General features: G+C 37.1%; 1 long non-coding RNA gene across 3 annotated transcripts in view; it reads right to left on the bottom strand.

Moving 5' to 3' along the window:
* Window positions 1-22,986, bottom strand: part of LOC123573930 (uncharacterized) — a 168,647-nt gene that overhangs the window by 36,660 nt on the left and 109,001 nt on the right. Inside the window, exon 1 of one of the 3 annotated variants that reach the window (XR_012414510.1) lies at window positions 12,624-12,816. The exons of the other annotated variants lie outside the window; for them this stretch is intronic. This is a non-coding gene — a long non-coding RNA (uncharacterized lncRNA). Of the gene's footprint in view, window positions 1-12,623; window positions 12,817-22,986 lie in introns of those variants that run through there. 3 annotated transcript variants of the gene reach the window in all.

Below are 22,986 nucleotides of genomic sequence, written 5' to 3'. Positions count from 1 at the left end.
CCAGAAAGTTCACATCTGAGAACGCATGCTACGGAAATAATCAGCAAATGTGCAAAGATATTTGTAGAAGTAGAAATGTACCCATCTTAATGTTATATATAATTTTAAAAATTGGAAATAACTCAATGACCATAAGGAGAAGATTAGTTACATAAATTATGGAAGAGCCAAGAGAAAATCAGGTGACCATCAAAGAGCATGATGAAAATCTTAACCTATTGTGTACATTAAAAGATGTAGATTATATTTTTACGGTCAAATGAAAATGCTTTTACTAGATAGTATGAAAAGTAAACAGAAAAATCTCCAGAGGGCATCAATTTAAATATTAAAGAATATATAATAGACTGAGTGTGGTGGCTCATGCCTGTAATCTAACACTTTGGGAGGTGGAGCCAGGAGGATCGCTTGAGGCCAGGAGTTTGAGACCAGCTTGGCAACCTATCCAGACCTTGTCTCTACTAAAAATTTGTAAAATTGGCCAGGTATGGTGGAGAGCAACTGTGGTCCCATCTACATGGGAGGCTGAGGAGGGAGGATCACTTGAGCCCAGGAGATCAAGGCTGCAGTGAGCTATGATTGCACCACTGCATTCCAGCCTGAGTGACAGAACAAGACTATGTTTTAAAATTAAAAAAAGCCAAGGGGGGAAAAAAGGAAAGGAAAAACAAAAGATGTATAATAAAAAGTTAGCAATAATTATCACTGGGTAGGGCACATAATCTTGAGATACTTTATATCTTTCAATGTGTATTTCTATATTTATTTTCTTCATTGTATTTTCTTTAAAATTTTAATAAAAATGTAACATTTTATCACTAAAAAATGAAACAACTATTCCTATTTTGTTAACTCTTAAATTAACAGGCTGAAATTTCAGATGTTTTCATAACGACTGTATTAATTTATCAGTGCTTACCAGAGGTTAGAAACAAGGAAGGGGTTAGAAATCCTGAGTGCTCCATCAGTTAGGAATCGGCAATCAGATTGTGAGGTTAAGAATTTCACAGAACTTCAAAAGCACAGGCAATGAAAGTAAAAACAGAAAAATAGGATTGCAATAAACTAAAAGGCTACTGCACAGCAAAGGAAACAGAGTGAAGAGACAACCTATGAAACAGGAGGGAAAATTTGCAAAACACACTTGTGGTGATGGGGTAATATTCAACATATATAAGAAACTCAAATGACTCAATAACGATGAAACAAACAACCCAATTTAAAAACGGGCAAAGAACCTGAAGACATTTTTCAAAAGAAGACATACAAATGGTCTATAGATAAATGGAAAAATGTTCAGTCTCTCTAATCATCAGATACATGCCAATTAAAACAACAATGAAACATCACCCCACACCTATTAGAATAGTTATTGTGAAAAAGATGAGATAACAAGCATTGTCAAGGATGTGGAGGAAAGGGAACTTACGCACACTGTTGGTAGGAATGTAAATTAGTATAGCCATTGTGTTAAATAGCATGGAATTCCTCAAAAAATTAAAAATAAAATTACCACATGATCCAGCAATTCTACTTCTGGGTATATATTCAAAGAAAATAAATCCATTTTTTGAAGAGAGATCTGCCCTCTCATGTTCATTGCAGCATTATTCACAACAGTCACAATATGAAATCCACCTAAGTGTCCATCAATGGATGAATGATTAAAGAAAATGTAGTGTACATACACAATGGAATATTATTCAGCCTTAAAAAAGGAGAAACTGCTTTTTGCAGGAACATGGATGAATCTGGAGGACATTATGCTAAGTAAACTAAGCTAGGCACAAAAAAAAAAAAAATACTACAAGATCTCACTTATATGTTGAATCTAAAAAATGAAACTTACAGAAGCAGAAATTAGAATGATGGTTACCAGGGACTAGGGGTGCAAGATGGAGATTAGGAACATTTGGGGAAAAGGATACAAAATTCCAGTTGGATAAGAGGAGTATTTCAGGAGATCTGTTGTACAACATGGTGACTACAGTGAATAGCAATGCATTGTAAATTTAAAACTTGCCAAGAGAGATTTTACCACACACACAAAAAAATGGTAAGTATTAAGGCTTATATTAATTTGCTTGACTCAGCCATTCCAAAGTCACAGCAACAACATCCCCAAGCCTTCAGAGTCGCCTCAACTCTCTCCCCCATTACTGCACCAGTACTATAAATTCTGCCTCCGAAACATTTCACATATTTGTTCTCCACTTTTCACCTTTACTGCCACTACCTTGGTTTCAACTTTGTTTATATTTCTTGAGGTTATTTCACCAGCCCTTCAACGACCACCAAGTCTTACACCAAGCTAACCTCCCTCTTGATATGCTTATCTAATGATGTCATTCCTCTGTTTAAAATTCTTCATGGGGTTCTCATTGCTTTCAAATTCTTCATGGCCTATTCTTACCTTTCCAGGCTCAGCTATCCTTACATCCACACATATACTGCACTCCTGTGTCTCCTAAAAGTATTTCCTTCCTTTTGCCTCCATTCATTTGTTCATGCCTCTACCGTCAAAATTCAGCTTAGTAAAGACCCACTCCAGAGCCAATGGAAAAGTAACTGAGAGTTCCTCACACAGAAGACAACACCATAGTAGGAGAGTCACTACATGGGAAGCCGTAGCTCACGTAATCCTGTAGAGGACAGGAATCATTTTTGAATAAAATCAAGATCAGTGAAGCCATATGGAAGCTTATGGCAAAACAATATTACTCATAAATAAAACAGAAAAAGGGTAGAAATAAAAGTTAATGGTGGTCCTGGTGGCCCTGGGGCTGTGCTTGGTGGCTCATGCCTGTAATCCCAGTGCTTGGAGAGACCAAGGCAGGAGGATTGCTTGAGCCCTGGAGTTCGAAACCAGGCTGGGCAACGTAGTGAGAGTGCGATCCTGTCTCTATTTATATATTATATATATAACAAAATAGATATATATTATAGATACTAATATTAATAGATATATACATATTATATATAATATATAAATAGGCGGAAGGATTGCTTGAGCTCATGAGTTCAAAACCAGGCTGGGCAATATAGTGAAAGTGAGATCCTGTCTCTATTTTTATATATATATTTTTTATATCTATTATACATATTTTATATTTATATATTATATATTATTTATGTATATATTATATATACACACTTTATCAGGATCACTTTTTGTGTATATATGTATGTATATATTTACACACACACATATATACACAAAAAATATGTGTGTGTATATATATGTATATACACAAAAAAATTAGTGATCCTGATAACATAAAGTAAGAAGAAATAAAGTTTAGAAAAGAGGCCTTGCCTAGTAGTTCAAACTTGAGACAATAAATTGACAGTCAGTGCTGGCAAGCTGCTTTTATTTAGAAACTGGCTCCTTTCAAGGAAATGAGGGAAAGGCTAGTGTAATTGCAGAGCACAAGCTGGGGTGGCCGGAGAGCTCATAATGACGCTTCCAGTGGTCACTTCTACCCGTCTCTTCTGCCATGGTTGACTGAGTCTAGTGCAGAGACAGACATGTGGCTCAACCTAGATAAAAATTCTCTCTCTTAGGAATTTATAAAGTAGAACAGGGACAACCAGAGGCAAAAGGCAGTGTGAGTAGAGTCCATCATGGAAATGACTTAATGATTTGCTGCTTCTGGGCTCTCCAGAACAGCCTTGGTTGCCTTCTCCCTGGAGGTTTGGTTTGGATTGTCCAAGGTCCACCACCAAATATCCTTTGTGACTTGAGTACACCAAAAGGTCTTCAAATTATCTGAGAACAAATCGAGTTAGAGATCAATATATTTAATATGATTTCTTTTGTGTGAAAATAGAGAGGAACTTAAATTTAGATTTACAACAACAGCAGAATGAATCCTGACCCCATGAATGTGCTGCTTTCCAACGTTGGTGGGAAGTGCCCGCGGACTTCATGCCTGTAAGCTGCTCTCCTGATTGGTGCTGTGGCCTCTAATGGTCATCATGCAACTTAATCATAGGTGTTGCAGAAATACTCAATAGAGATGAGCAGACATCTGGGAGGATTGCCATTCTTTGAGGGCAGGGCATGTTTGGGGCAAGTAATAGGGACAATGGTCTGCAGTACAAAGTACTGAGAGTGATTCAGATTGAGGGTAAGTAGATGCTGGAAGAATCTCTCCATTTGAAGATACTTTCTAATAGATCCTTCAACCCACAGGTGCATTGTACTCCATGACAGTGCTTAAATTACGGAGACCACTGACTGCATTGTAGGTCTCCCCCACAAAGCTGAGCTCATGGTACGGAGGAACTGCATGTTCATCTCTGGGTGCCCAGCCCTTAGCAGAGTACCTCAAACAAGGGACACCATTAAATGGTTGCTGAAAGCACATTGAATAAACAAGGGCACCAGAACACTATTTGGAGCACAAAAGTAGTATTTTAATCTAATCTAGGTAAATGTGGAAGAGAATGGCAGAAGCAAATAATGAAAATAAAGGTGTTTCTCAAAATGCAAATAGAATGCCTTTGCATAACATTGTTTTTCAGATTGCAAATAATTGCCATATTCTTCTAACTTTCAGACATTACACTGATGCTGGAAATAGGAGAGAAAAAAAGCAAATTCATCATGCTTGTAGCAAATGCAAGTATGTGTTTTCTTCTTTTGTCAAATCCCTGTATTCTAGAAGAATAACGTCTTTGTGCTCCTCCTGCATGTTTATGATGTCTAGTGAAGTGTTAATCTTTATAGCAGAGATCAATCACAATGTACTTAATAAAAACCATAATCCCCCTGCATTCACACCATGTAAAATATTTGCACTGCTTTATTGGACACTGCTAATTGTACTTTTTAAAAACTGTCTATTCATGGTGTGATCATATCTTAAAATGTTCCTGTATCTATCAATGAACTATGTATTTGAAAATATCAGTTCCACCTTTGAAATCTCAGGATGCAGAATCACTATAAAATAAGAAACTAGGGTAAATCTAATTGCACTAAGGTTTGTCTACAATCAGAACATGAGCTTAATCTCTAACAGAGGTCCTAGTGGTCCTGCAGTGGATATCAGCAGGATGTTATTCTTCAACTGCAAACAACAAGTAAGATCAGTACAAAATGGGAGTTTAAGGTTCAGTTTCAACCAGTTTCTCTAGTACTTATAGAAGGATAATAAAAACCAGTGTCAAAGAAAGTACCATGTATGATAAAGCTATTCCCATAATCTGTACGAAAGCTTCAGCACTACAGTGAATTTGGCAGAGCCTAGAGTTGCATTGCACTTGTCAAAAAAATAAATAAATAAAAATAAATAGAACAAGAGCCCTCTTAGAGGCTTAATTTTAATGTCTCAAAATATCATCTGGGTTTTTTTCTCCCTAATACTCCAATGTTCAGAAAGGATATATATCATTATTATAGAACTTTAGAGACACCATTTCATAGTGGGAAAACAGGGCTTTGGAATGAGCTACAACTCAATCTAAACACCAACTCTGCTACCTTCGGCCTCAGTCTCCTCACTTGTAAAATGAGATAAATGATATCCATCTCATCGAGTTGACGTTAGAAATGAAGCAAGTGAAACAATATGTAGAATTCCTAGTATAAGGTGACTATTTAAGAAATTTACCTGTGTGGGAGACTAACTGATTTATTCTAATGCATGAAGATATGAAATCATAAGGGACAACATATAAAGGAGAGAGGAAAAACAACAAATACGGATCACAAAATAAAAGAAAACAAATATCCTGGGGTCTAAATGTCACTTGGGGATTAAAAACCTGCATCAATTTCTGATGGTGTTCCCGTAGTGTAGGGTGGGCCATCCCTCCACGACTCCTTGGGCCCTGTGGCATTCTGAAAATGATCACTGAGCCCCTGAATTAATGACTTTATGGATCTGATAACAGCTTTGCTAAATTGAGCTCTTTCTTGTGCCGTATCAGAGTAAAAAAGGCCTGATAGAGATAACAGCTGGAATCATTATAAAAATAAGTTTTCATCCACTGTCTTAGAGAATCTATGTTTTTACATATTTTGCCTTAGATAAACTCCACTTTGAAATGATTTTCAATCTTTGAAAATATCTGAGATTGAAAATATTTTTCATTTTTTATTCATTATTGTGCATATTCCTCCATTTAACTGTTACGTTTGTGCCTTTAAGGTTTGGACCTAAGTTTTTCAAACATTTGGAAAATATCCTGTATGAATAAAAAAATATGGTGAGAGTATTTATTAATTGTCACTAATCTCATCATCTTGACCAGGAACTTAAAAAAGAAACGAAAGGAATTTTGTCATGTTGATGCCCACAGGAGCACTAATGAGTTATGAAACCTTTCAGAGTCATAGAGCAGAAGAAAAATTGGTTGCCTTGGTAACAAGGCAACCCAGTCAGCTGCATACACTCTCCCAAGAGCATCTAATTTATTCAGCAAATGCAGGCTAGAACAGGTGGCTAACTTAGATGATGCCAACAAGCTATAGCTCCCAAACATCGGAACCCGCCACATTTTCTTGCACACAAGGTTCATTCTTGTCCCTTATAAAGGAAGAGTTAACAAGGTGCATTTCAGGGTGGCTCATAACACTTTAGGAGATAGAATAGCTATCTGCATTTGTCACTAAAATTTTCTACCAAAAAAAGTATATGATTTCAAGAAATGGTTGAAACCAACAACTTAATTTTACTAGTTACCTTGAAAGTAGAAATTGTCCTAACTCCAGTTATAAAAATCAATTATTCATCTTTTAATAAATCAAATATGTTTGTGATTGTTAATAGCAAGAATTTATCACTAAATTTTACAATTCTTGATTTAGATGTTAAATAGCCACTGAAATTCCAGTTCATTAAGGCATCTGAAAGCATTTAGATGTAACAAATTTTATATTGTCAAAGGGGTAAGGGAGGAATAACACCAAGCTAGGCTCTATTTATTATAACATTAAATTTTAAAAATCTGAAAAACTAACAGTAAAGGATATCCTTATTTTTATATTAAGTAAGAACTTTGATGATCCAGGCCCAGTTTCATTTTCTGGCCTCCTGTCCAAACACATTTCATAATATATCCTAAACTTCATCAATAGAGCCAAATGGAATCTCTTTCTCACCTCTCTGCACTTAGTATTTGCCATTGTCTCTGTCTTGGGACTTCTGGGACTAGATTCCCTGTTCAATTCTAATCCATCCTTCCAGGATAAGATCAGGCATTTTCTTTCCCCAAATGCCTTCCCTCACCTCCCCAGGAAAAAATCATAAGCATCTCTTTGTGTTCCCTCTGCAGGTGATTCCACTGTTTCTTTGGGCTTTTTTTTTTTTTTTTTCTATATCTGCTTTCTACTTTAGATTGAGTACCCCAGAGCTTAAATATGTTCTATTCGCTTCTTATCCCCAGAGTACCTGAAACAGTAGAAAATCAAAGATATTTGAGAAATGAATGAACAAATGAATACATGAATGAAATCTTCTCTAGTGACACACAAAAGTGCATAAGCCTAAGATATGACAAGATGTTTTCAGAAATTAAAAATCTCACTAATGTGAACAAATGAGTAATGCAGTATGCTTGTATGAGTAAAGAATTTACATTTTTTAATGAGTGGAACCTTTCCCTCGAATGAAGTCATAAATGCAGCATCTCTTTTTAAACCTGGTATCAGTCCATCTCCATCCTGCTGTTCCTGCACAATCCCACACTCAACGCATCTATCAAAAACCACAGATCTCCAAGAGCCAGAGCTTGAAAAATACCGGGCTTGATTTATTACACATTCAATTTTGCCTTGCTACTGCCCACCAAACAGAAATCACATAAGTAAACATTTGTTGAAAAGGATATTTAAAATAGAGACAGCATTAGCTAGGAAGCTCAGGTCTCGGTGTTTCTCTATTGATCTGCTTTGAAGTCTTGCAGTTGTTTCCAAAGGTGACCCTTACTGAGTGAGGCTGTTTCCTTAGCAACAGGATGACTGCTTCCAGCATGTAGAGAACATGCATGTCTGTTTCTGTGGTACTCAACCACCACCCTGAGATACTACGCTGCTTCAAAGAAAGCAAGAATCTCTGCTTTTTAAGTACCAGATTGGCTCTCCAGCCCGTGGACTGCATATTACTCTGGAAAACAAGAAGTAATGGCAATTGTCCAGAAATAATTTCCTCATCTCATAAAAAGGACACGACCTCTACACTGAAGCACTTTTACTCTCCCTGCCTAATTACTCCACATGTCTGCCTATGCACACGTGCACACATGCGCGCGCGCACACACACGCACACGCCATTCTTTCTTCTTTGCTTTTTTCCATTTTCTGTGTTAAATTCCTGTGCTAGCTATCAATTCTTTCTTTTATATTTTACCTTGTTTCTATTTCCAGTGATGGGTTCTTTATACACCTCAGTTTCCAACACCAACCAAATTACAATTTAGAATTAAGCATCAACATATCATGACAAAAAAAATATCAAGACTTGGTTGGAGCAACTGACATTTGGTCAGTGCACATAACCCCTTGTTATTGCAAAATGAGATGGAAACATATAGTAGACTGAAATTCATGCTGTTTATGATCAATTCTTCCATTAATTCATGTTCGTTCATAATCTTTTAAACAGTATAGCAACACTTTCTTTGTTGTCCTTTATGCCTCCTGAGCACAATTTTAAAATACGTTTCCTGCTAGCAATGAAAATACTTTCTGGCAATTTCATACACTTGTTCAGTCATATCACAAAAAAAGCTGGAAAGCCTAGTGCATCAGCCATACCTCCGTATTAATGGAAATATTTTTGTCTGAATTTTGTGCTCATAAAAGGGAAGAAAATTACTGAAGTTGTGTAGGATTTTCTTGGGGAAAATTCTTCCTGAAAGATATTTCCCAGTATTCTATTTATGCTGTTCCATAGGTAAATAAATAAACTCCACTTCTGGAATGCTAAGTAAATTAAATTTTAGGATGGCATATCAAAATGCTCAAACTCATAGCCTAGCTTTTTCAATGTAGTATGCACAGAATCCTAAGCATGAACAGTGAATGTGCAAAGGCTTCTTTTGCATCCAAAGTATCCATGGAATACAAATGTTAAAATACCATTTGACAGGAAGTGTTACAAATCCATGGATTTAAAATACATTTTATTCAAACAAACTTGGAAATGTATACCTGCAATAGACCTGGGAAATAATGCAATCCCTTGTTTTATATATGAGAAAACAAACGCCAAGAATCAGTAAGAAACATAGCAGTCCAGATTAGTTGCAGACCTGCAACTAATATCCGAAGGGCTTTTGATTCTTATTGGCTTAACTTATAAAATGTTCACCATAAACTTCTTCAAGATGAGAATTGCATTTTGCCTTCATTGTTGGGTTTTAATGTACAGTCTAATGCTCAACTTTCAATAATTACTAACAATTGTTTATGCATGTTATGTGTGTGGCATCATCCATTAGGAATGCTTCCAACTGAAAATAACAGGAAGCACTATATAGAGTGGGTGGCTTAATAAATATTGGATACTTTTTCTGGCTTAACAAGTCGTCTTGAGGGAAGCAGCTAGCATTGGTTCACTGGTCTGATAATTTCTGAAATTATCTTGGGATTTCTCATGTTTGCTTCCTGGTTGCAAGATGACTGCAGTAGCTTTCAGCATTCCAATTTGCCTTCAAGAAAGAAGGAAGGAGGAGCCATGCCAGGGATTATATCAGGTAATACCTTATAACATGCCCTGACATGAGGAAAAGCAAAATCCTTCCTAGAGCTCTTAGCAAGTTCAGGCTGTGTCTTAGTTTCCAGAACTAAAGCATATGGCTGCTCTCACTGCAAAAGAGGCTGGGGACATAAGAACTTAAGTTTTTTCCAACTGTTATGGCAGAAATGATAATGGAGAAATGGATTTAAAATACTTTAGTGTGAGCCAAAAACATTAGATGCCTATGTGAAAATAGACAGAAAAAAATAGAAACAAATCAAGAAAGAAACAAACCAAAAAAAGATAAAGAAAATAGAAAACATGTATTCCACTGCAATCTTAAAACAGGAAATATGAATTATCCAAAATGAAAAAGAGAGGTAATATAAAGCCACATATAAATGTTTTTCAAGTTCTTTTTGTGGTGGACATTGTCACTAGTAACCAAAGCAGACCCACAGAAAGTGTGTAGCAATTTCAGCAGGCATTGAGAACCTGTGGGTTGGCTGGATGCGGTGGCTCACGTCTGTAATCCCAGCACTTTGGGAGGCTGAGGCAGGTGGATCACGAGGTCAGGAGATCGACACCATCCTGGCTAATACAGTGAAATCCCGTCTCTTCTGAATATACAAAAAATGAGCCAGGAGTGGTGATGGGCGCCTGTAGTCCCAGCTACTCAGGAGGCTAAGGCAGGAGAATGGCGTGAACTCAGGAGGTAGAACTTGCAGTGAGCCAAGATGGTGCCACTGCATTCCAACCTGGGTGATAGGTTTTAGACTCCGTCTAAAAAAAACCAAAAGAACCTGGGTTTTGCCAATTGTCAGGTCAAGGGAAAGCTCCAGGTAAACTCTTGCTAAGAAATTTTAACCACTTCTGAACCAAAACTTAAAATCACTACCCTATATGAATAGTGTTAATATTTTTTATATACTATTCTTAACACATAAATTGGAAGGGTTATATTATAAGTTTTTTGTTGTCTGACTTTAAAATCACTTGCAAGTGTTAGGAAAGTACTTACAAGTATTGTAGAAGATCTTTATTTTCCTTTGGGTCAATGCTGTACAGTTTAGAAAGCAAGTAGGCCATATTAATTGCTTAGGATCAAGTCAGAAGCTTCAATTTCTAGGGCACCTCTGCCTCATTATCCTACTAAAACAAAGTGTGAAAGTGCATGCTACCTCCTCCTCCCCAGTCCCTGCTAGGATGTAAACTCCATGAGGGTAGAGACTCTGTCTTGATTTCTACTATATCCGTAGTGTTTACAACAGTGCTTGATACAAAATAGTTCTTCAATAAATAGTTGTAGCATGAGTAGGCAAAACTTAATCCAGTTAAGACCAATTGCCTACTAGGCAAATATTATTTTACTTGGAAGTGTAATTCAATACATTCAGCAAAACCCTACTGCAACATAGGTTGTACAGCAATATAGTTAAACATCAGATCCTTCCTCAGAAAACAGCTTACTGAGCCAAAGAATGAAACTATAAGGATCTTGAGAGTGAGAGCCACATACTTACTATTTGTCTTCCTTGCCAAGTCCAAAGCCTGACACACAATGAATGTTTGTAAAATTAATTGCTGACCAGTTTTTATACTGAGTGATTACTAAAGTGTTGTCAATCAATATTTTAGTTCAAACCATTAAAATAAAACTAAATTGGCATGTTTCCAATAAGCACCCAACCTCTGAAATTTACTCCTAAGAGCATTATTGAAATTCAAAAGTATTCAACTTTCCAACCAGAAAATTAATAAAAATCACAGAGGTAATTCATAATACCCAAGTCAGAGTGAAGTCTACACTTATACATGCACACATTATGGAGCATTTTTTATGCAGATGATTCTGGGTTAGTAAAATAAATAACCACTGGCCTTAAACAATACAAATTCAAACTGTGAATGTCCACTTATACATGGATTTTTTTCCACCTCTGCACCCTTGAGACAGTAAGACCAGACCCTCCTCTTCTTCCTCCTTCTCAGCCTACTCAACATGAAGAGAACGAGGGTGAAGACCTTTATGATGATCCACTTCCACTTAATAAATAAAAAATATATATTTCTTCCTTCTGATTTTCTTAACATTTTCTTTTCTCTAGCTTGCTTTATTGTAAGAATATGGTATGTAATATACATAACACATATAATATATATGTTGACTGTTTATGCTATCGGTAGAGCTTCCACTCAACAGTAAGCAATCAGTAGTTAAGTTTTGGGGGAGTAAAAAGTTATATGCAGACTCTCAACTATACAGAGGTCAGAGCCCCTAACCCATTTGTTGTTCAAGAGTCAATTGTATTCTCAACGAGATGAAAAGGATGCTATGAAAAACTCCACTGGGTTTTTGTCTAAGAAGCAGAACCAAATAAAGCTATGAAGAATAGAATTCTTCATGTGTTTTTAATTAATTTTTATCTATGCAATCCAAGTACAATTTGTAACAAGTTAAAATGGAGATGATATGATTCTTTATGGCTGGACGATTTAAAGCATTGTTTATTGCTTTAATAATTTTTTGCTTACTACTTAATCCAACCTTAAAGTACAGCTCATTGTTAACATCATGGTACAATATTATAGGATGGCAATAGATAAAGTAAATCCATGAATTTTTCACAAGTCAGATGCTGCTCTTTCACTTGCGGCATTTTTACTATGCTACACACAAGCGGACCTAAGTGAGCATGAGCCATGTTAATATCTTGTGAGTATAAATGTGCAGACTGCTCTTATTAATTTCAGTGAAGCCAGAAGTACAGAATCCTTCTCACCTAAGTATAAGCACAAAGACATTTTTAGTTAGGCATTGTATTCCATGAAATGAAAAGGAACGAGAGCATAACAAAAATCCCAAGCAAAACATACAAACAAACACAGGAATAAGTTGGAAACCAGAAGCCTGAAGCGTTAATTAAACATTACCTTTTTTCTCATAGTGAGGAAGATGCATCATGGTCATTTCTGTCTTTTCTCACAGCGCTTATTTCAAAACCCCAGCTGAGAAAGCAGCTGTGTAGAGCGAGGAACTGGTGGGCTCAGCAGGAGTCCTGTATCCTAATGCTACTCCCAGAAATTCAAGCTTTCTTTCAGTTGTGGTGTTGTCTTTTACAATGCCAGAAATGTGGAGTGTTATTCTCTTTTCCGCAGCAGTAGTAAACATCAGAGTGATGGTTTCTTTAAAGACTTCAAAAGCCTAAATCACCCTGTTTTTATTGTTATTTATTTTCAATGTAGCCTCCAAAAAGCCGGCATTGGCTAGTTTTCAAGATATTTGAAATTCTAGTGAGCTTTCAATTAATCATAATGTTAATGGAATAGATGATGGCAAAACAGACATGAAAGTTGAAGCATATGGCAAAGGGAGTGTTGACTGCATTTCCCCACTCCCCATGACCAAAAAAAAAAAAAAAGAAAAGAAAAAGAAAAAGGAAAATGCTTCACTGTTACACTGCAATTTTTTTTCCCGGTTTGCAACATTGAAACCCTGATCTTTAATTTAAAAAACAAAACTATGTTTTAAGCTTCTACTAAAAGTAACAATTCAAAATTAGCTGCAACCTAAAATAAAGCTGCATTTCTTAAAAGCCCTTGGAAATGGAATTAATGTATATCTGTTTCTACATAGTGGCATTAAAATGTTTTATGAAGTGCTCTGAAAGCTAATCACAGGGAGAGCACTGAGCAACACAATGGCTGCAGGACACAATTGATGCTGTAAGATTGTCATAAATGAAGAAAGCATGTCGTTTTCAGAACCAAGAGTCCTAGTGGAGTTAAGCCTTCAGCACACACACAAAAAGCAATTGTTTACATTTCTGAAAGTATCGTAGCTTTTGAATACATATATGCTTAATGTATGAAATCATATTGATACTTATAAAATAGACACGTGTGTTGGTATAGATGCTTAAAGGCATTCGGCTTCAATATTTACTAGTCTCAATACTTAATTATTAAAATATTTAAACTCAAATATCAACCATTTTAAATATATATTTTATTACTGAGTACATTTCCTTTTTGCCTCAAAACTGCAACCAGATCTAAAAGTTAGTACACAATACCCGAAAAAGGATTATATTCTAAGTTATTTTATGAGTGTTTTTGTTTGTTTGTTTGATTGATTTTTGAGACCGAGTCTCACTCCTGTTGCCCAAGCTGGAGTGCAGTGGCATGATCTCAGCTCACTGCAACCTCTGCCTCCCAGGTTCAAGCGATTCTCCTGCCTCAACCTCCCCAGTAGCCGGGATTACAAGCACCTGCCACCATGCCTGGCTAATTTTTTTTTTTTTTTAGTACAGATGGGGGTTTCACCATGTTGGCCAGGCTGGTCTCGAACTCCTGACTTAGGTAATCCTCCCACCTCAGCCTCCCAAAATGCTGGGATTAGAGGCATGAGCCACCACACCTAGCCTCCAATAGGTATTTATAAGATCATACTCAGTGTATAGAACTTTATGACTCTGACTTAAAACCAAGATTACATACAACAAAAATTCAGATTCAAACATTTTTGACACATTTTCTTTCGGAAAGTTGCCTTTGTTTCTCAAATAAACATTTAACCAAAATTATTCGGGAAAATAGTAAACTAATATATGAATATTCTTGAGTAACATCCCAAATTTAACAGCTTAAAGCAAAACACAATTACCTCATTTCGAAATTTTAAATCCACTAATTTATAGAGAATCATGCAGCTCAAATATGTTGCCATAACATTTTCCTGCATGCTCATAATCATTTCTTTCTTATTTATCCATCCATTTATTCACAATATCTGCTATGATTTCTGCCAATAGTTGACATTTTTGCCCTGGAGAGATTATTTCAGATTTTTGTCTAGTCAAACACTGTTTTCAAAAATAGCCAATATTCGCTTTTAGCATCAACAAATATATTCCTCTGTCCAAAGATGCTACTCAGTATAAGAAAATGAATAAGGCGATTATTGAGAAATTGAATATGATCATATCTTTCAAAGTAATATTTTAAAGTTGCATTTCTCACCACACCCTCAAGTAATTTCAGATGGATTAAAGAGTTAAACTGAATAGTAAAATCAACTTTGAGCCATTGGAAGGATGTATGAAAATAAGAAGGGCATGGTAGAAACCACAAAGGGAAAAAATGGACCTACGGAACTACATAAAATTTTAATATGCAAAAAAAATTTTTTGACTAAACTGTAAAAGTATTTTCAATTACTGGAAGAGCTAACATGAATTGAATAAGAAACACAAGGCCCTAACTAACAAACAACATAAAGAGACAGTCCAAAAAGAGCAAACCAGAGGTAAAAAAGAAATCAAACTCACAAATAATTATGGAAACTCAAGTTAAAAATTAGATTCCATCTTTGCCTATTAAAATAATCCATTTTTAAAATGTACAATTCACAGTAATGATGGAGGTACATATCACATATTACTGTTAACAGTGACATGTAGCAATTTGTCTGGAAAATATGGTTGTAGAAGAAAACAAAGAAAAATGACTGCATGTCTGATACTAATAGCCATCTCTGAGATTCTGTTTTTTAGAAGGAAACTATATTTACAATGGTACGTAAGGCATTACATCATAAAATTGAAAACATGAAGAAAACTAAATATCCAGTAAGAAGTAGTTTCAGAAAGTGAAAACTGCCCTGGCAATGGGAAGTAAGAGAAGACTGTAATAAACATACACTAAATATCAATGATGACCTAAGCATGATGTGTTTGTCATCATGCCTGAAACAGGATAGCAACAAGGACATTCTGCAACCACAAAACAACTAAACAACCCTCTCTTTGTACTAACCCTAGTGGCTTCCAATGATTTACCGATACAACACAGTGTTGTTTTGATCCTCCCACCTCCTAGAGAGTAATTGCCAATATAACCAGTCTCTAAATTGCCCCTGATTTCTGACAGCATCCAAGTCAGAAATGGCCCTCTCCTCTGTAAGCCCTGTTAGAATCACCCTGCATGAGGCTAAATCCTCTCATAAGCCATCCCCCAAATCCTCCTACTGGAACCTCCACAGTTCCAACAGTGAGTGTTCTCCTTTGCAGCAGCAAGCTAAATAAACCGCATTTTGTTTCATTCATTTGGGTTCTTATATGAATATAAGGTGGATTTCAATAAGTTGAGCTATGACCCTCTATTACATAGAGTATTATGCAACCATTCTAATGATAGTATGCAAAAGTAAAAGACATGACAATATCTACATGAAAAATATGTAAAGAAAACATATCAAGTGCTATGGTTAAAACACTGGGTTTATTGGTGCTTGTCCTCCAAGTGACATCTTCCTTATTTTCTTCCCTAAATTCTAACTTTCTTAAAGTTGAGTAAATTGTATTTCTAATAAAAACGTTTTGTTAAAATATGTCACATGTGGGCCGGGCGCGGTGGCTGAAGCCTGTAATCCCAGCACTTTGGGAGGCCGAGACGGGCGAATCACGAGGTCAGGAGATCGAGACCATCCTGGCTAACACGGGGAAACCCCATCTCTACTAAAAAAAATCCAAAAAAAACTAGCCGGGCGAGGTGGCGGGCGCCTGTAGTCCCAGCTACTCGGGAGGCTGAGGCAGGAGAATGGCGTAAACCTGGGAGGCGGAGCTTGCAGTGAGCTGAGATCCGGCCACTGCACTCCAGCCTGGGCGACAGAGTGAGACTCCGTCTCAAAAAATAAATAAATAAATAAATTATGTCACATGTGAATAAAACAAAATCTCTTCCCTCAGTTAAATAGGAGAGTTCATGTATCTTATGTACTCATTTTTTCTACTTATTCAGCAAGAAATAAATATTAATGTAACCATTAATTAATATGTATTAGTAATTGATTTGGTGCTTCTAGTTAATATACGTAATGATTAATTCATGCACATAGCTGATTTATTGATACATATAATGAATTAATTTATATGCATCTGTCATTATTTGATACACACAAGTTGCAATAATCTATTCCTTTACATGTTCATTTATTTATTCTTTTGTGTTCATTTATTTATTAAGTTCAAATATATGTCGAATTTAAAAAGCTCAAATACATGTTGAGTTTCCCTAATTTTCCAGACAGGAATAGGTGGCAGTGAGACAGAGTGGAACATGATGAACCTCCTACTGGAAAGGAGCTCACTCTGCAATGGGGAGAGAGAGAAAGTAGAGAGAGGTACATTATCAACTGGAGGGATGCATCTGTATTCTCATACACAGGTGATGCTATGGGAACAGTGTCGAGGAAACACCTGCTCTCCTGGGTGAGAATTGTCACGAGTGACTTCAAGGGGAAGGTGATGTTCTCCATGAGTCCTAAATAACAAGTATGTGTTTGTCCGGCAATGGAGACAAGGAAGAGTACTCCAAGCTATTTAAGAATATCTATTAGGTTTTGGTGTAGGTGTCCTTCCTGTTTGATAGTCTTCCTTCTAACAGTCAGGACCCTCAGCTGTAGGTCTGTTGGAGACTGCTTTGTACTGTATGTCCTCATGTCCCTTCCCCAACCTCACTCCTAAACATAGACTAAAATGGAGATTTCATAAGAACAGAGATGTAACTTGTTTTGTTCATAAATAAATGTCCATAGAGAACAGTGTCTAGCACATGGTCAGTATGAAGAAGACTATTTAATGTCAGTAGAGACAGGTTTGGCAGACAGGAAATTAAAAAATGTGGAAATCCAAGTTAAATTTGAATTATCAGATAAATAGCAGGTTGTTTTTAGCATGAATATTTCCCATACAACATTTGAAAAATGCTTGTATACTTAATAAAATTGATATTTATCTGAATTTCAAATTAAAAAAAAAAGAATATCTAATTAAGAGTTAAAGTAAGAAAGACAATTAATGCATTAAGATCAATGTGGGTGTGATCAGAGAGGGATTTGTGAAGGAAGTAAAACTTGACCTTGATCTTAGAAAATGGAGGTGTCCAACAGGAGAAAGAAGATTCAATCTGGAATAATTGCATAAACATTTGTCCATCTGTGACATGGTGAGCAAAATAAATTATTATAGAATAGTTTCCTGCATCCGTAGAGAGTCATCAGATAAATTAGGAAGCATGATTTTAGTTTTGGGACAATATCTCCAAGTATAATACTTCTGTGAATTACAATATAAATCGGATCTCACATTTGACAAACCTTCATTTTTATATTAGTAAAAGGTCACTTGAGACAGCCTCCTTCCTTAGCAGAGGAAGGTTCAATACACAAAGTCAGTTGAAAAGCTTAAACGAATACTTTCTGATCTAATCCAGCTGTCCTATGAACATAAGCACCTGTCTATTAGGATTGCCCCCACAGCACTACAAAGATATTTGTCTGATACACTGCTACATTTTTATGTTCTCTGAACTCAGAGTTGGGCCAAAAATGATAAAAGTAGAGGCAATGCTTCTTTGAAATTAACTAACTAAAGAAAAAAAGAAGAAGATCTATCAGATTCTGATGGAGAAAAGTTATGCCAAGTTCCAAAGGTGCAAAAATACAAAGTGTAGGGGAGAATATATTTCAAACTTTAAACTGGGTCTGGAAATGTTGCAAGTATGGTTACATATGGCAGGCAAACACAACACATGCCAAAAGAAGCAACGTAAATGTGAGAAGGTGTGAAGCTTGATCTGTGCATATAAGGAACATTAGCAAAGAGAATAAAAAAGAAAAATATCTGTCCAGTAAATGGACCCCATTTGTACAGAAAAGTGTAGGGGGCAGTTTTGAACATGATATGAATGAATAACCAGAGAAATTAAAGTGGACGAACTTTCTTAGATTCCATTCGATTTTTATTTCCCTCCCCTATCCTGAGCCTTGACAGAGGTCTTTTACTTTTTTATCTAGAACCATCGCTTTCCTCCTTTCCATTTCATTAACAAAAACATGTAAAACAAGCCTATCCCCTTTGAAGAGTTAAAATGTAGACACATTTAGGAGGAGTTAGAAAGCAAAACCAAATATTCCTTTCTGTTCTATTTCATGCCTAAAGTCAAAGTTTTTTCCTTTCCTCTTAATGATTGATGAGTCGACACCAACTTGGGGGAGAATGTATTGAAAACACAATAGAATGACTCATGCATGTTTGTTTAAGGAACTGTTAAGGAATCGTCTTTGAAATATAGTACATGCTGTTGATTATTCTGAAAAGGTAAAATAAATAGCTATCGTTTTCGTCTCTTTCTTTCTTTCTTTCTTTCGACAGAATCTCGCTGTGTCGCCCAAGGTAAAGTGTAGTGGTGCAATCTCAGCTCACTGCAACCTCTGCCTCCTGGGTTCAAGCAATGCTCCTGTCTCAGTCTCCCAAGTAGCTGTGATTGCAGACTGCGCCATCATGCCTGACTAATTTTTGTATTGCACCAACACACCTGACTAATTTTTGTATTTTTAGCAGAGATGGGGTTTCACCATATTGGCCAGGCTGGTCTTGAACTCCTGACCTCAAGTGACTCGCCTGCCTCAGCCTCCCAAAGTGCTGGGATTACAGGCATGAGCCACAGTGCCCCTCCAGAAATAGCAATCCTGTTGTCTAGTTTCAAAGCTGTCCTATATACAGAGGTAACTCTGTTAACACGTATTCAAAGAGCTGAAAGATATTTTCCCAGAATGTTAATGTTATCCTCCTTATTTAAAGGCAAAAGCTCATCTGGTGACTTGATTTTAATGTAATATAGAATGTATATGACTGGATTAGTCATGTAACACTGATTACTAATTACCCCAACATTTACCACCTTAATACAAAGGTTTTAATTTCACAGTTTCTGAAGGTCAGGCTTCCTGGCATAGCTTCATTGCGACCTCTGGCTCAGCATCTCTCATGAGGCTGCCATCAAGGGGTCAATGATGGCTGAAATCACATCAAGACACAACAGGGAGAAGGCCTAATTCCAAGCTCATCCACGTAGCTCTCAGTAGGCCTCCAGTCCTGGCTGGCTGCAGCCCAGTAACATCAGCTCCATATCACATAAGACTCTCTGCAAACCATTCACAATATAGCAGCTAGCTTCCTCCAGAGCAAGAGGTGAGAGACAGAGACAGAAACGAAAGTCACGGTATTCTGTAACCCAATCGTGAAAGTGACATCGCATCAGTTTTGCCATATTCTATTCATTAATGAGTCTGTCGCTATGTACAACACACACTTAAGGGAAGAGAATTATGCAAAGGCGTGAATACCAAGACGCAGGATCACTGAGGACCATTTACGAGCCTGCCATTCAAAATGATGAAAACAGTCCTTAACTAATTCAAAATTAAGCAAATTTCATTTAAAGTACGATATTTTTAACAATTAAAATTTGGAGATCACAAAGAGATATGTTTATTATCTCCCCAAAATTGTATCTGTTATTCATTCACCATATTTGATTGGTTACTTGGCCAACGAATAATCTAACCATTTGGCTGAATGTGGCATTATGTCTATGACCTACCAATACACTAACACAATTGAATTGGCCCACATCAACCACGAAATGACCACGGTAAGTGAGGTTATAGGAAAAGCAAAAAATGATTTTCTCATCCTCCTGTCTTACACAGAATGCTTCATCTCTGGTCACCAAAACGTGGAGGTGGGAAGCAAAAATTGCCTGCCCTAGCAAGCTGTGACTGTGGGCTGGTAACATCAGCTCCCTAGCAAGCAGTTTTTCAGCAGACCCCAACTGGGTGTCCCCTAATTCAACCCAATTCCGACACTATCTACCTGCAGATAGTGTCAGATCCCACGAGTTAAGGGCTCAGGCCCATAAAACTGCCCACACTAGAGACACCAGTGGCAAGTTTGGGCCTCTGGAACTCCTGAAGACTGACTATAAATTGAGGGTTTCCACAACTCCTTTCCTTGAATTGATTAATTTGCCAAGACGGCTCACAGAATCCACGGAAACACTTACTTACATTTTCCTGGTTTATTAATAAAGAATATTACAAAGGATATCGATGAACAACCAGAGAAAAGAAACGCAAAGGGTAAGGTATGCGAGAAGGAGCTTGGAGCTTCCGTGCCCTCTCTGGACACACCTTCCATTAGAAAGCTCCACGTGTTCAGCAATCCAGAGCTCTCCAAACCCTGCTCTATGGGGCTTTTATGGAGGTTTCATTACATAGGCATAACTGATTATATCATTGGCCATTGGTGATCAACTCAACTTTCAGCCCCTCTCCCCTCCCTAAAGGTCGAAGGAAGTTGCGCGATGGTGTTGAAAGTTCCAATCTTCTAACCATGCCTTGGTCTTGGGTGACTAGCCCCCATCCTAGCCACAAGCCACCTCATTAGCATATCAAAGACACATACCACTGAAGACGGCAAGGGTTTTAGGAGCTATATGTCAGGAAACAGTGATGAAAACCAAGTAAAATACTTCAAAATATCACAATCTCTTTGTATTAAATTAAAGTACCTTACATAACAGAAAAATATACAAAAAGAGTGAAACATGTATTCACCAGGGAAAACCCGTTTATAATTTCTCTGATAATAGAATATAAACTCATCAACTTTATATAAAAACACCACTGGCCATTTTACAATTTCTCTCCATTGATTTCCCCAACATTCAAATTGAATTGATTTCTCCTAGTGTCATAGCCAGACTTGGCTGCTCTAACAAGCCAGTTGATTACCACCTGTTTATCTGTGCCTAATTCTCATTTACAAGGACCCCACATAGCTTAACTTCAACAATCCATACATGTTCTAACCTTCAGAACTCAATGTAAAGCATGTTTCCATTGCCCAAACTTTCCAGACTAACTTTGAGCTGTAGAGATTCTAGTTTTTCCAGGATTCCAAAGTAACAGAAAGCGAGACTCTGACAAATCCTACACAGCTGTATGGCTCTTAGTCACTCATCAGTGAAGAGCCTTTGCATTGCACTCTGGGTTTGCATCCTTGCAGCTGATTCATTCTCAAGATTTTACACACACCCAGCTGGAGCAAAGTCTACATTCCCTAATAGAACTCTACTTCAGTTCCTCCATCCTTTCTTCTCCCAGTCCAGGTATCCAGACCACCCCACTCCACCACTCATCTTCCTGCCTACAGGAGGCTTTTGTCTCACCAAAGGTACTTCTTAGTTTGGGATTGTTAACCAGTCAAGTCCTGCTTTCTGAGTAACTCTCTATATAGTAATATATATCATTATTAACTAAAGAACATGCATTATCAGATTTCCTAATTTTTCTCTAATGTCCCTTTTCTATCCCAGGATCCCACACTACATTGAGTCATCATATCTCCTATGGCTCCTCTTAGCTGTGACAGTTTCTTACACTTTTCTTGTTTTATATGACCTTGAGTTTTGAGGTTTACTGGTTCGGTGTTTTGTACAATGTCCCTCAATTTGAATTTGGATGCGGATTTTCTCACAGCTAACCTAGGGTTATGAAAGTGCCATTCTCAACACAACACATCAAGAGTTTATGCTAACAACTTAACTCTGATGCCATAAACCTTTATCACCTGACAAGACTGATATGCTTCTCCACTGTAAAGTTACTTTGTTGCTCCCCCATTCCCATTCTGTACTCTTCGGAAGCAAGTCACTACACGTAGCCCCACAGACACATAAGGAGTACAGAGTTACACTCTACTACCTTGAGGAGGGAGCAGGTACATAGATTGTTTGGAATTCTCTGTATAATAGATTTATCTATTCTACATTTCTTTACTTATTTAATTATTTATTTGTGTCAGCATACAATCATGGATTTTTATGTACAGTTTTGGTGTTTTGTTTGTTTGTTTTGAGATGGAGTCTCACACTGTCGCCCAGGCTGGAGTGCAGCGGCTCCATCTCGGCTCACCGCAGCCCCCACCTCCAAGGTTCAAGCGATTCTCCTGCCTCAGCTTCCCGAGTAGCTGGGATTACAGGCACATATTTATACTTTGGGTTGCAATCTATTATACATTATTTAACATAATATTATATACTTTGGCAATGGGAAACTTTTTCAGTTGTCTCGTGCATCTCTTTGGCATACCATGTCAACTTTTAAAGCACTCCCATAGTTTCTGACATCAGAAGATGCTCCTGGCTCATCACGTGTATTTCAGAACCAGCCCTAATATTAGCTATTTTTGCGAGAAACCCTGGTTCCTTTTACTGGTGAGTGGCATTAAAAACTACTACCTGGGTGCTGGCTGTACTCATTGCTAGTGGGATGCCACTGCTCTTAGGTTTCCTAGGTGAGCAGAGCTAGGAAATAGATATGTGCTTGCCAACCTTTGCATACACAGTGTTTAGAATTATTTCTTCACATAGCCATCACTCTCTACATTAA

The sequence above is a fragment of the Macaca fascicularis genome, chromosome 6 (assembly GCF_037993035.2).
Source record: "Macaca fascicularis isolate 582-1 chromosome 6, T2T-MFA8v1.1".
In the NCBI taxonomy this organism is placed as follows: Eukaryota; Metazoa; Chordata; class Mammalia; order Primates; family Cercopithecidae; genus Macaca; species Macaca fascicularis.
This window is presented reverse-complemented; position numbering and strand designations above follow the sequence as displayed.